Here is a 12,311-nt window from a genome sequence, read left to right as displayed (position 1 = left end):
TAAAAGGTTGGGAAGTAGTGGCCAGTCACCTTCTTCACAGCATAGCTCATAGCTATAACTTGTGAGATATATGTCAATGTGCCTTCCATAAGCATATAAACATGAGTGTGTTTGCTGAGGTAGGTGTGGGAATCTGTCAGTCAATGAAGATATGTTGTGTGAACCAGCTGATGGTGCATGTTTGTGCTTGAAAGCCATAAAGTTCTATGCAAAATCTATGGGTGGCACTGTTGCACAATGCTAGTGGGTGTGTGGGTATGGGGGTGTGATTAACTGTTTACAGGCTGTGTATAAGTGTGCATGGATGTCTGAGTGTGTGCAAATTAAAACGGAAATATGTGCCAGAGTATGATACAAAGTACAGGAAAGTACTCGGGCTTTGGAGTCTGTCTGACTTGGTCTTGAATCGTTGGCTCTGTCATTAGCCAGATGTATAACCTTGGGCCAGACACTCAATCTTCAATTCCCTCAACTAGGAAATGAGGTTAATAATAAGTACCTTTCAAGATTGCCGTGAGGACTAGAAACGATACCATATAGACAAAGCTTTTGGTGTCATAGCCCACGCATAGCAGGACTCAAAAGTAAGCAGCTATTTTCATGCACTGTCAGTATACCTCTGGTGGGTACAGGGACAAGAGGGAACAAAATGTGACCTGTATATAAGGTGTGGGGGAGGACGGGTATGTGTGTGTGTGTGTGTGTGTGTGTGTGTGTGTGTTTACAAAACAATTTATTCTCCTTCTCCAAGGAACCCCCTATTCAGACAAGAGCAGGAAGGTAGGAGGGGACATACAAGTGTCCACAGACACCTCGGGTTTCTGGGTCCTGGATCTAAGTGAGTAAGGGGTTGAGAGGCCCGTAGGAGCTGCAGGAAGCCAACCGCCTGCCCGAGCTTCCTTTTTTTTCCCCTCCGCCCAGCAACCGTTGAATACCGCCACCCACATCCACTCTCCACCTCCACCCTCACCCCTCCTCCACCCCTACTCAGCTTTCTATTCAACAAGTGAGAGCAAGGGCGGAGAAGAAAGCCGACGGGGAGAGGATTGCTTCCCTTTCTTTTCCCATTCCCCCTTAAGACGAACCAGGAAGTAACCGCAAGAATCGGGCCACCTTAACAGTAGAGTAATGGTTTGGCCTCGCGCCAAGTCCCACCTCTGTTCCAGCTCCTGCTCCTCCCCTCTCTCTTCCCGCACTGCTTGGGGAGAGCTGGTGAGCAAGAGTCTGGCCCGAGTTAGCTAGAGCTGTTGCCATGACAAGCATTTTCTTAAGAAAGCTCTGCTGTTGAGATCGTCCAAAGCTGGGGGCTGGGAGGGGGACACGAACTTCGTGGGGCACCATCCCTCCGAAGAGAGCAAGATCAGAGACACCCGCCCAGCTCTCCTGCACCCTTTTTCTTTCAGGAACCTGAGAGGTCCTTCCCATTGGAAGGGCAGGGGGAGGAGACCCAGCCCACTCCCCGGCCTTAGCCGGAAAGGCAAGAGAGCAAAGCCAGCGTCTCTAGCTTGGTTGCCACACTGGGGAGACTGGTGGGTGGTCACCCCACCCTACCCATATCCATGGAAACCCGGAGGGAGAGTCCCGCTTGGAGAAACCTGGATCTTTGCTAGAAAGAGAGGTAGGCTTGCAGAGAATGAATTGACTTGTGATTTGCAAACTTTGTTTCTTTCTTTTCTCTCAATGGCTTCTAAAACTCCCCGATTTTCCTCTTTCTAGCTTATTTCATGCGACTGGGTTTGGAGGATTTTTAAAAATATGTGTGTGTGCACAGATTTGTCAAATACTGTTTTACCTATTATCAGTTCTGAGAAACCATATAGTCGAACAAGTGATTTATCTCTCTTTTCCTAGTTCTTGTCATTCCTGGGCTATGGGGTAGGGTAATGGAGGGTTCTCTTTTTGACACCAAAATTGAGCTCTTGGAAAAAATATTTATCTCCCCTCCCTCAACCCATTCCGTTCCTGCCCTCCCCTTCCCCCCTTGGCTTGGGAATGAGACGCAGGATGGAAAACTGTTGCAAAAATATTTTCCGTGTCTGTTCCCTTTCTCGAAAGCCCAAAAGAGAGATGGAAAAAAAAAAAAAAAAGGAACCAAAGAAATCTTCAGCAGAAAGAGGGGCTGCAGCGGGAACTAGGAGAGGGGCACTTTGGGGCCATGGGGTGGAGGTGGGCTGGGAGAAGTTGGCAGGAGTGGGGAAGGAGAGTGCACGAATTAAATTTCTTTAGCTTTGCAGAGAAACCTCAGCAGTTTCTCTGTGCTGCTTGCAAAACATCCTCGGACTTTCACATGTATAATTAGCTGTGGAAAAAGCTGGGAGTTCCCTCGTACCGCTGTTGTTTGAGTGTGTGTGAGCGTCCAGAACCAACTGTATGAGTGTCTCCGAGGGCACCGCCCCACACATCTCTGGTCCCAAAGGGGAGGAAGGAGAAGGGTGAATTGAAAAGTTTCCGATGTCGAGGCTGGACACTGTGGGGCTGGTGAGTGTTTGGCAGATGGGGTGGGCCACAGGCATCTGTGGAAGGATCCCTGAGCGTCTCGGGTCACTGCCTTGGCTTGCTGAAGAGCTAGGAATTAAGACTGGGATTGTCCTTCCTGCTCTCCCTTCTCTCTTTCTTTTACATACTTGGCTCGCTCTTGGTAGAGGGGGCTGCTGGCATCCTTCCCCGAGTCGAGTCTGGCCTCTTACACTCCTCCACCTCCCTGAGGGTACCCGCCGCTCTTCTCCAACTGGGTGTGGAGGGTGCAGGAGTGGCCAGCCGCATCTTGGGAGGGGAGTGGGCACTCTGCTGCCAGAGGCACCTCCCTCCTGGGCATTCCTGCCGGACTTAACAATAACTTGCAGACGTGATGCCGGCGCCTGCTGGCCGGGCAGGGGGAATGTCAGATGAAGAAATAGGCCGGTACTCAACTGAGGCCCCTGTGGAGAGGGGAAAGGAGTGGGGGAGGGAAGGGAAACAAAATCCCATTCTGCAGCGCCCCCCTCCTCTGTGTGAGGAGTCTGGCGAGGAGTCTAGAGACCCTGGCCCTGCTCCTTAAGCCCCTCCCCAAGCTGCCCCTTCTCCACGCGCTTCCCATTGGAGGCCCTACTGAGCCCTCTACCTAGAGGAAGGAGACCAGGCTCATTCCGGGCTGGGCCAGGCCCAGGAAAGCAGCCTGGGGGTGACGAGGGGCTGGGCCAGGAGCGTTTAGGAAGAAGGGGAGTGGAAGAGGCCTCCTAGCCCATGTGCTGAGTTACCCTCCTTGGCTGAGGGTGGTGGCTTGGGGAGCAGACTCTGGGAGGGGCAGGAAGGATGGTGGCAGCTTGGTAAGGCGTGTTCTGGAAGGTGGGCCCTAAACCCTGAAGCAGACAAATCTGTGGGAATCAGGCTGGGGGAGAGGAAACACCTGCCTTCAGCCCCAGGGCTTGGAGGAGTGGTAAAGGCTACAGCTGAGACCCTGGGGGAGAAGGAAGTAAAACACTTAGAGGAGAGCTCATCTCGGGGCTGGGGATGCAACAGGAACGATTTGATTTTCACTTTGAGGTGTTGATTGATCTGACTGCACCCCTCGGCTAGACAGCTCTTCCCTACCTGTGTTCTGCTCGAGAAGGGAATGAGGCCTTCCCCAGTGGGCAGGGGCCCCAAGACAGAATTAATGCCCGTGTTCTGGAGGGAGGGGATCCATTTCTATGCTCCTCCTCGGGAGTCCCATCCTCCCTGCCACCATCTTGCTGAGGTGCAGCCTCGAAAATCACGCCGCTTTCGCCGCGGCCTCCCATCGTGGAGGCTCAGAGTGCAGCTATTCCTGCAGCCGGCCTTCCTATTTTCAGTAATCTGATTAGGGGTCGATGTTGGTGGGCTCGGGGACGGCTTCTCCGTGAGGTCGTTATTTAGCGCGCACCGGGTCGCCTGCTCCCGCGGCATTGAGCCCGGGGTCGCGGCTAAAGGGGTAATCGGCTCCCGCAGTCTCAGCCCTTCCCCCGGGGCTCGGGGCGGGATTGACTGCGCAACCCTGGGCCCCTCTGCTCTCCGCCGCCTCTGCGACCCCGCCCCGCCAGCCTCTCCGCCGCTGGGCTCCACCCTCCCGGGCTCTGCTGTAGTCTGAGAACTCCGTGGAGAATGCGAACCGAGCTGCGAACGGAGGCTTCCTGCCTCCCAGGTTGTGCCGAGCCTCAGACCCTTCTCCCTTCCATTTACCACCAAGTCTCTAGATTCAAGGTCAAGTCAAAGGAGCCCAGCCCGTCTTACCCCTGGGACTCCCAGCGCCCAGCACGGAGCCTGGGATGTTAGAGCGCTGGGTCAAGGCATGTTGAGAGAAGTACGGGCAGTTTGGGGGCCTTGGAATCAGCCTGACGCCAGCGAGTTCCTAACCCGCCGTCAGGCCTCCAGTTTCCCCTCTGCACAATGGAAAGCCTGCTCTCCACGGTTGAGGTGACAGGGCGTGGCTAGGCAGATTTGTCACACTGCTGTGGTCTTTGTCAGAAGAAAATCAAAATGAGAGGGCCCAGTTAAGGGCAGAAGGAGAGCAGTTAGAATTTGCCGAAGGAGTGGGGGCTGGAAGAGGTAAGGTGATGTGTAGGGGCTGGATGTCCTGGGCCAGGATATCGGGAGGCTTTACTCTTCCCCACTCCCACTAACCGGAGGTCCCGAGAGGAACGGGGTCTGGGCTGCTCCCTGCCACCTGTCAGCAGGTCAAGCCTTCCACCGGAAACTGCCCCTTATTCAAGAATTTAGCTTCTCTCAAAAACTCCAAAACCCCTTTTCTCTCTCTCTCTCTCTTTTTTTTTTTTTCAATGCTCCTGGCCTTGGACCCAGCACCCAAAGACATGGATTAGCCCTATCCACTAGGACAGAGCATTGCAGACCCACTAAGCCTTGGAGAGAGAAAAGGATGTTGTTCATTCTTAGTCCCCAGAATGACCAAGACAAACCCCGTTAGCCAAACCCCTAAAAAACTGTTTGGCTTAGGTTAGATTAGCTCCAAGTGTTTGACCTTGAAGGGGAACACCCCACCCAGAGTCTTAACTCTCCTTCTCTGGAAGGATTCTTCAGGCAATCTGAATTCTTCCCCCGAAGGGCACCCCTCAGACAAGGCTCCCTACCCAGCCCAGTTCCCTGCTTCTCAGATAAGCATTGATTCCTGTCATCCCAGTGGGTATTTGGTGGGTAGGGGTGAGAAGGAAAGAGGGATGAGAAAAGCAAGGCCTCTGCCTTGTCAGACTGGGATGACAACCTTTCTCCACTCATGTCCCCTTTTCTGCAGGTCATAGGATTAGAGCAGGCCCTGGGGCTGGAGTCCAAAATGCTTGTGTGGAATGTTTTGCCCTTGGCTTCCTCTGCCAGTATCTCTCTTTGTGTCCTCTTTCCTCTTTCCCTTGTGTGAGCCATTCTTGTTCCACTGACTTATTTCCTCTGTACATGTTAAAACAGAAATGACAGGGACTTTCTATTTCTGCCTCTACCTTAAGCCAGTCCTCTGTGTTCAGCCTACATGAACTTGAGTTGAGGAGGGAAACCAGGCAGGATCTAGTGAGGACCAGAGCCAAGGGCTCTGGGTCAGGGAAGAGGCTTGAGAGGCAGTCTATGTGTGAAGGGATAGTGGAGAGGCCAAAGGAAAGGAAAGGATTGAGAACATAGGTGCCAAGGGGCAGAGCCTCCATTTCTACCTTTCCTCACCCCAGTTCCTCTCTGCCTAAGATCCTCAGCCTCATTACTCACCTCTGCTCTAGTTTCCCAAGTTTCATGCACAAATCCCTGGGACAACTCAGGGAAGATGAACTGGGATGGGATTAATAAGACCCGCTTCCTCTTACCTTTCTGCCACTTCACTTGGGGTGTGGCAAAGGGAGTTTGGAGCAGTGCGTTTATTGGTAGGAAGGTCAAGGACTCTCAGCTAGGTTCAAGGAAAGTCTTAGCTTAGAACACCTCATAGCAAGGTCTATCTAGGTTGCGAAATCAATGCCAGGAGTACAAACGAGTAGTATACCCTCAATGGGGAGGAAGTTAGCAATATCTAACAAAGCTACGTACACATTTACCCAGCAATCCTACTTCTAGGAATTTATTGAGAAGGTGCTCATTCACAAATATGGAAAGCTACTTACAAGGTGATTTTTGTTTGTTTGTTTGTTTGTTTGTTTGTTTTTTGAGACAGAGTCTCGCTCTGTCGCCCAGGCTGGAGTGCAGCGGCGCGATCTCAGCTCACTGCAAGCTCTGCCTTCCGGGTTCAAGCAATTCTCCTGTCTCAGCCTCGTGAGTAGCTGGGATTACAAGTGCTAGCCACCACACCGGCTAATTTTTTGTATTTTAATAGAGATGGGGTTTCACCGTGTTGCCCAGGCTGGTCTCAAACTCCTGAGCTCAGGCAATCTACCTGCCTGATCTGGGATTATAGGTATGAGCCACCAAGCCCGGCCACAAGGTAGTTTTTAAAGGCATATTTACAATAGGAAATCATTGGAAACTACCCAAATGCCCATTCTTTAAACAATGGTTAAACAAACAATGGTACAGTCCATACAATAGAATCCTAGGTAGCCAAAAAGAAAAAAAAAATAATGACTAGGAGCCCTGTGAACTTATATGACATGATTGTTAGGATATATTATTAAGTGAAAAAACCAAGACATAGTACAGTATATAGTATGCCACCTTTGGGATAAGAAAGCAGGAGAAGTAAGAAATTTTTTTTTTTTTTTTTTTTTTTTTTTTTTTTGAGACAGAGTCTCGCTCTGTTGCCCAGGCTGGAGTGCGGTGGTGGGATCTCGGCTCACTGCAAGCTCTGCCTCCCGGGTTCACGCCATTCTCCTGCCTTATCTTCCCGAGTAGCTGGGACTACAGGCGCCTGCCACCACGCCCGGCTAATTTGTTGTATTTTTAGTAGAGACGGGGTTTCACCATGTTAGCCAGGATGGTTTCGATCTCCCGACCTCATGATCCGCCCACCTCGGCCCCCCAAAGTGCTGGGATTACAGGCGTAAGCCACCACGCCTGGCCTAATTTAAGTACTTTTTAAGCTTCATACCCTGATTCTATATTCATATTTTAAGTTAAAAAAAAAAAAAAAAAAAACCACCTACAAAGAAATCTTGACCTTTACTTTGTAGAAATGTTATTGGTTGTGGTATTTGTGTCATAAATTGGAAACTGTTTCGTTTATTGTATGATAGATGAAATGAGTAACTATGGTGATATTTCTGGAAATCAGGGTCTCACTATGGAAAAAGAGAGATATAAGTATGGAATGGGGGAAGGGGAAAAAGAATCTTTTGGGGTTTTTTTGTATATCTTGTGGGTCTGTCCACTGAAAGGACTGTGGAAAGGAACACACCTAGTACCTGGATTTTTATTTCTAAGTACAACTTCCCACGGGGGAGGTTGTAAGGAACAGTGCTCCTTGAAAAAATGACTAATTCCAAGTCTGAGACTGGGAAAGTATAAGTGAACTGTGTTGTGCCAGAAACTAGAGCATGCTCATGTCATGACATGTTGTCACAGGAGCTGGCTTAAAGGGTCTCCCGCCAACCAGATGTGAAACACATTAAGCATTCCAAAGGATAATGGTAATAGATTGTAACACATTGAATATTAAAAATTCCTTGAGTCTATTTTGACAGTTGACATGGACAGGGAGGAGCAGGGAGGGAAAACTCTGAACAGAAATGCCAACGAGGCCAGACACAAGGCCTCACTCTGTAATCCTACCACGCTGGGAGGCCAGGGCAGGAGGATCGCTGGAGCCCAGGCGTTTGAGGCTCCCATGAGCTCTGATCATGACACTGCACTCTAGAATGAGTGATAAAGCAAGACTCGGTCTCAAAAAATTAAAAAGTAAATGCCAGTTGGGCGCAGTGGCTCATACCTGTAATCCCAGCACTTTGGGAAGCCCAGGCAGGTGGATTACTTGAGGTCAGGAGTTTGAGACCAGCCTGACCAACATGGTGAAACCCTGTCTCTACTAAAAATATAAAAATTAGCTGGAAATCGATTGAACTCAGGAGGCAGAGGTTGCAGTAAACCAAGATTGTGCCACTGCACTTCCAGTGGGAGACAGAGCGAGACTCCATATCAGATAAATAAATAAATAAATAAATAAGTAAATGCCAACTAATAAAATCTAGTAGTAATGACAAAATTTTTCTTTAAATTTAATTTTATGTGAGGCTGAGGTGGGTAGATCACCTGAGGTCGGGAGTTTTAGACTAGCCTGACCAATATGGAGAAACCCCGTCTCTACTAAAAATACAAAATTAGCCGGGCGTGGTAGTGCATGCCTATAATCCCAGCTACTCGGGAGGCTGAGGCAGGAGAATCGCTTGAACCTGGGAGGCGGAGGTTGCAGTGAGCCAAGATCACGCTATTGCGCTCCAGCCTGGGCAAGAAGAGTGAAACTCCGTCTCAAAAAAATTTTTTTTAATTTAATTTTTAATTGAAAAATACTAGTTTCATATATGTATGGGGTGTAATGTGATGTTTTGATATATGCATACATTATGGAACGATTAAGTCAAACTATCAACATATCCATCACCTCACACATTTATCAGTTTTTGTAGTGTAAACATGTAAAATCTCTCTTAGCAATTCTGAAACATGCATTACACTAACTATAGTCACCATGTAGTGCAGTAAATCTCAGAAACATTCCTTCTGTCTACTGAAACTTTGCATCTTTTAGCCAACATTATCTTTATTTACCTACCTATTTTTAGAGATAGGGTCTCACTCTGTCAGCCATGTCGGAGTGCAGTGGCCCATAGCCTTGAACTCCTAGGCTCAAGCGATCCTCTTGCCTCAGCCTCCCAAAGCACCAGGATAATGGGTGAGCCACAGTGCCAGGTTGGAACTTTAAATTGACCAGTTTGCAGCCTCTACTATAATAGCTGATTTAGTCTAGCGTTTAATGGATACTAAAACCATTGGGTGAAAGATTGGTCTTAGCATATCTTAGTTTGGGCTGCTAAAACAACATCATAGACTGGGTGGCTTGAGCAACAGAAATGCATCTCTTTGTTTGTTTGTTTGTTTTTGAGACCGGGTCTTGCTTTACCATCCAGCTGGAGTGCAGTGGCACAATCACAACTCACAGCAGCCTTGATCTCCTGGGCTCAAGCTATCCTCCCACCTCAGCCTCCCAAGTACCTAGGACTACAGGCGCATGCTATCATGCCTGGCTAATTTTCATATTTTTTGTAGAGACGGGGTTTCACCATGTTGTCCACATTGGCCTCGAACTCCTGGGCTCAAGCAATCCACCTGCTTCAGCTTCCCAAAGTGCGGGGATTACAGGCATGAACCACCGCACCCGGCCCCATTTATTTATTTAATTTTATTATTATTATTATTATTTGAGATGGAGTTTTGCTCTTGTTGCCCAGGCTGGAGTGCAATGCTGCAAACTCAGCTCACTGCAACCTCCGCCTCCTGGGTTCAAACGATTCTCCTGCCTCAGCCTCCTGAGTAGCTGGGATTACAGGCATGTACCACTACACCCGGCTAATTTTGTATTTTTAGTAGAGACGGGATTTCTCCACGTTGGTCAGGCTGGTCTCGAACTCCCAACCTCAGGTGATCCACCCTCCTCAGCCTCCCAAAGTGCTGGGACTGCAGGTTTGAGCTATCACACTCAGCCCCCATTTATTTTTGAAACAGGGCCTTGTTCTGTCACCCAGGCTGGGGTGCAGTGGTGCAGTCATAGCTCACTGCAGCCTCAAACTCCCAGGTTCAAGCAATCCTCCCATCTCAGCCTCCCAAGTAACTGGAGCAGGTGCATGCCACCATGGCTGGCTAATTTTTTTGTTGTTATTGTGGTTTTGTTTTTTTGTAGAGACGGATGACATAGGAAGACTCCACCTCTACAAAATAAAAAATCAGCTGGGCATGGAGGCTGTGCACCTGTCTGTAGTCCTAGCTACTCAGCAGGCTGAGGCAGGAGGATAACTTGAGGCTGCAGTGAGCCGTGATCATGACACTATACTCCAGCCTGTTGACAGAGTGAGACCCTGTCTCAAAAAAAAAAGGTGAAACTAAGTAAAGGGTCTGCAGTTGTTTATTGTGCTATTTTTTTCAACCTTTCAGGTTTGAAATTTTTCCAAATACTTAGCCAGAGAGAGAAGTCCATGCCAGAGGCACTCCTAGATTCCTGGTTTCTTCTCACCTTATCTGCAAAACTCCTGACCAATAGGAGTGTCTTTTCTAAGCTCTTGGGTGCTGAGAGTCCCCATGGAGCACACAGAGGGATCTTCTGAGAAAGTAAGGTCCTTTAGGAAGCCTACCTTCCCACGCTCACTGCTCCCCACCCACAACCTCTCCTGTCCAGACAGGAGCACCTGGGCCCTGATGGGTGGGCCACAAAGGGAGGCAGGATGACAGGCATTCTCCCACCATGCCATGGGGCCAGCTGAGGGAACCTGGGGACTGAGGGCTTCCAGAGTCACCCACCTAACTTTTGAGGAGAGGGGTCCCAGGCTGTAAGAGAAGAAATTCACCAAACAGCCCAGAGATTGTTGCTGACCAAACCTTTAGCATCCCTTAGAATTCTCTAATTAGGTGATTCTGAAAGAAACCAGCAAGCAGTGCCTGCCTGGAGCCTTCATGCCTGAGCTAAGCAAGGCCTTCTAGGCACTCCCTTGGCAAGGGCAGCACACCTGGCTGTCCTGTCATTGACCCAAATCATTGTGCTACCCACCCCCACCTCCCCATCCTGATCGTCGCTCTGGAGAGAGATTGAGTTTCCAGGATGGCTTCTCTCTCTCTTTTTCTCCCTCTCTTCTCCTGGAAACCCTGGGGCTAGGCCCTACATGACTCAGGGCTCTTTTTACGTAGGCTCATGTAGGCGACGGCTATTAATCCTTTAGTCAATTCCCCTTCTGTGTTGGTGAGGGAGCCTGAAAGAGCGGGAGCCAGGAAGTTGGAAGGGGGCAGACAGGGAGGAGTTTGTTCTAGTGGGCTGCCAGGCTTGCCAGAAGAGCACGGGACTGGGAGTCAGAAAACTGGTAATCTGGACTCTTGTCTGCTATGTAACCTTGATTGAAGCAGGGGATATCTCTGGGCCTTCATCAACTGCACTGTTACATGAAACCAAGTTTGGACATACAGACATTCCTGATTCAAGACCCTCCTCTTCTATAGAAGACAAAGGAGTAAAACTCTCAATGCCCAAACCAAACTCTTTTTATCACAGATAGAGTCTAGCACAATGTAACAATTTGCAGCCAAGTCCCATCCTTCTGCCCAGGATGACCAGGGGAAAAGAAGCCAAAAAGCATATTGTGCTTTGAACTGCCACCATTGATGTTTGGGAGTAGAACAGGTTCTAAGATTTCCCACCTCCACCTGCCGGGAACTTCAATTAGGAAGTACCTTCCAAGGCCGTAATTCTGCTATGTCCTAGGCCAGAAACTAAGGAATATTAGCTAGAGGTAGAGAAATTCAAACTTTCACAAAGTTTCCTAGGGCACATAATCCCCCCAAAAGTTATTATATTGAACCATATGAAAATGCCAATATACGGCTGGGTGCGGTGGCTCACGCCTGTAATCCCAGTACTTTGGAAGGCCGAGGCAGGCGGATCACGAGGTCAGGAGATCGAAACCATCCTGGCTAACACGGTGAAGCCCCGTCTCTACTAAAAATAGAAAAAATTAGCCGGGCGAGGTGGCAGGTGCCTGTAGTCCCAGCTACTCGGGAGGCTGAGGCAGGAGAATGGCGTGAACCCCGGGGGACGGGGCCTGCAGTGAGCCGAGATCGCGCCACTGCACTCCAGCCTGGGCGACAGAGCAAGACTCCGTCTCAAAAAAAAAAAAAAAAAAAAAAAAGCCAATATACAACCACTTTTGACCTACAAAGGCAATTTCATGTAGCTCACCTAACAATATTATTCGACACTGGAATAATGTCAGTGGCATTACAGTCAGTGTTGTGAGCTGCAGAGATTAGATTTTCATCTGAGCTGTGGGTTGGATTAGAAATTCAGGCAAAGTTGCCAGCTGCTAGGCCAGCTTACCCTCCTTGCCAATCCAGACTTTCAGCCCTAGAGGTAGACATGTTGGCAGAGCCCTTGTTTGGACTCTGGTTGAGATTCTAGCATTAGCCTTCCTGGCAACTGGCCAGGGAAGCTGCCCAAGGTAGAGAGGAATGTATCATCCATCTATAGTCTGCTCTTCTTGTGTCCCGAATGCCCTGCTTCCTATCTTGGGAGCTGAAGACAGAGGAAAATTTAAGAAAGGAGGAAATGGAAATACTGGCCCTATTCATCCTCTGTCTAGTGGGATACAAGAGCGGGAACACACACTTGAAATCTCATCTGGTGCAGGAACACATGACCTAGTGAT

General features: G+C 49.2%; 1 protein-coding gene across 8 annotated transcripts in view; it reads left to right on the top strand.

Moving 5' to 3' along the window:
- Positions 1-1,188: 1,188 nt before the first annotated feature.
- ATP2B4 (ATPase plasma membrane Ca2+ transporting 4) overlaps positions 1,189-12,311 on the top strand; it is a 117,144-nt gene continuing 106,021 nt past the window's right edge. For 4 of the 8 annotated variants that reach the window (XM_031013998.3, XM_031013988.3, XM_031013999.3 and 1 more), the window contains exon 1: positions 1,189-1,618. The gene's annotated coding sequence lies outside the window, so the exon portion shown is untranslated. Of the gene's footprint in view, positions 1,619-2,330; positions 2,479-6,133; positions 6,232-12,311 lie in introns of those variants that run through there. The other 4 variants (XM_063709356.1, XM_031013991.3, XM_055368760.2 and 1 more) reach the window with 4 other exon arrangements.

Source organism: Gorilla gorilla, chromosome 1 (genome assembly GCF_029281585.2).
Source record: "Gorilla gorilla gorilla isolate KB3781 chromosome 1, NHGRI_mGorGor1-v2.1_pri, whole genome shotgun sequence".
Lineage (NCBI taxonomy): Eukaryota > Metazoa > Chordata > Mammalia > Primates > Hominidae > Gorilla > Gorilla gorilla.
Note: the sequence above shows the minus strand (reverse complement) of the source record. Positions and strands in the feature narration are given on the sequence as shown.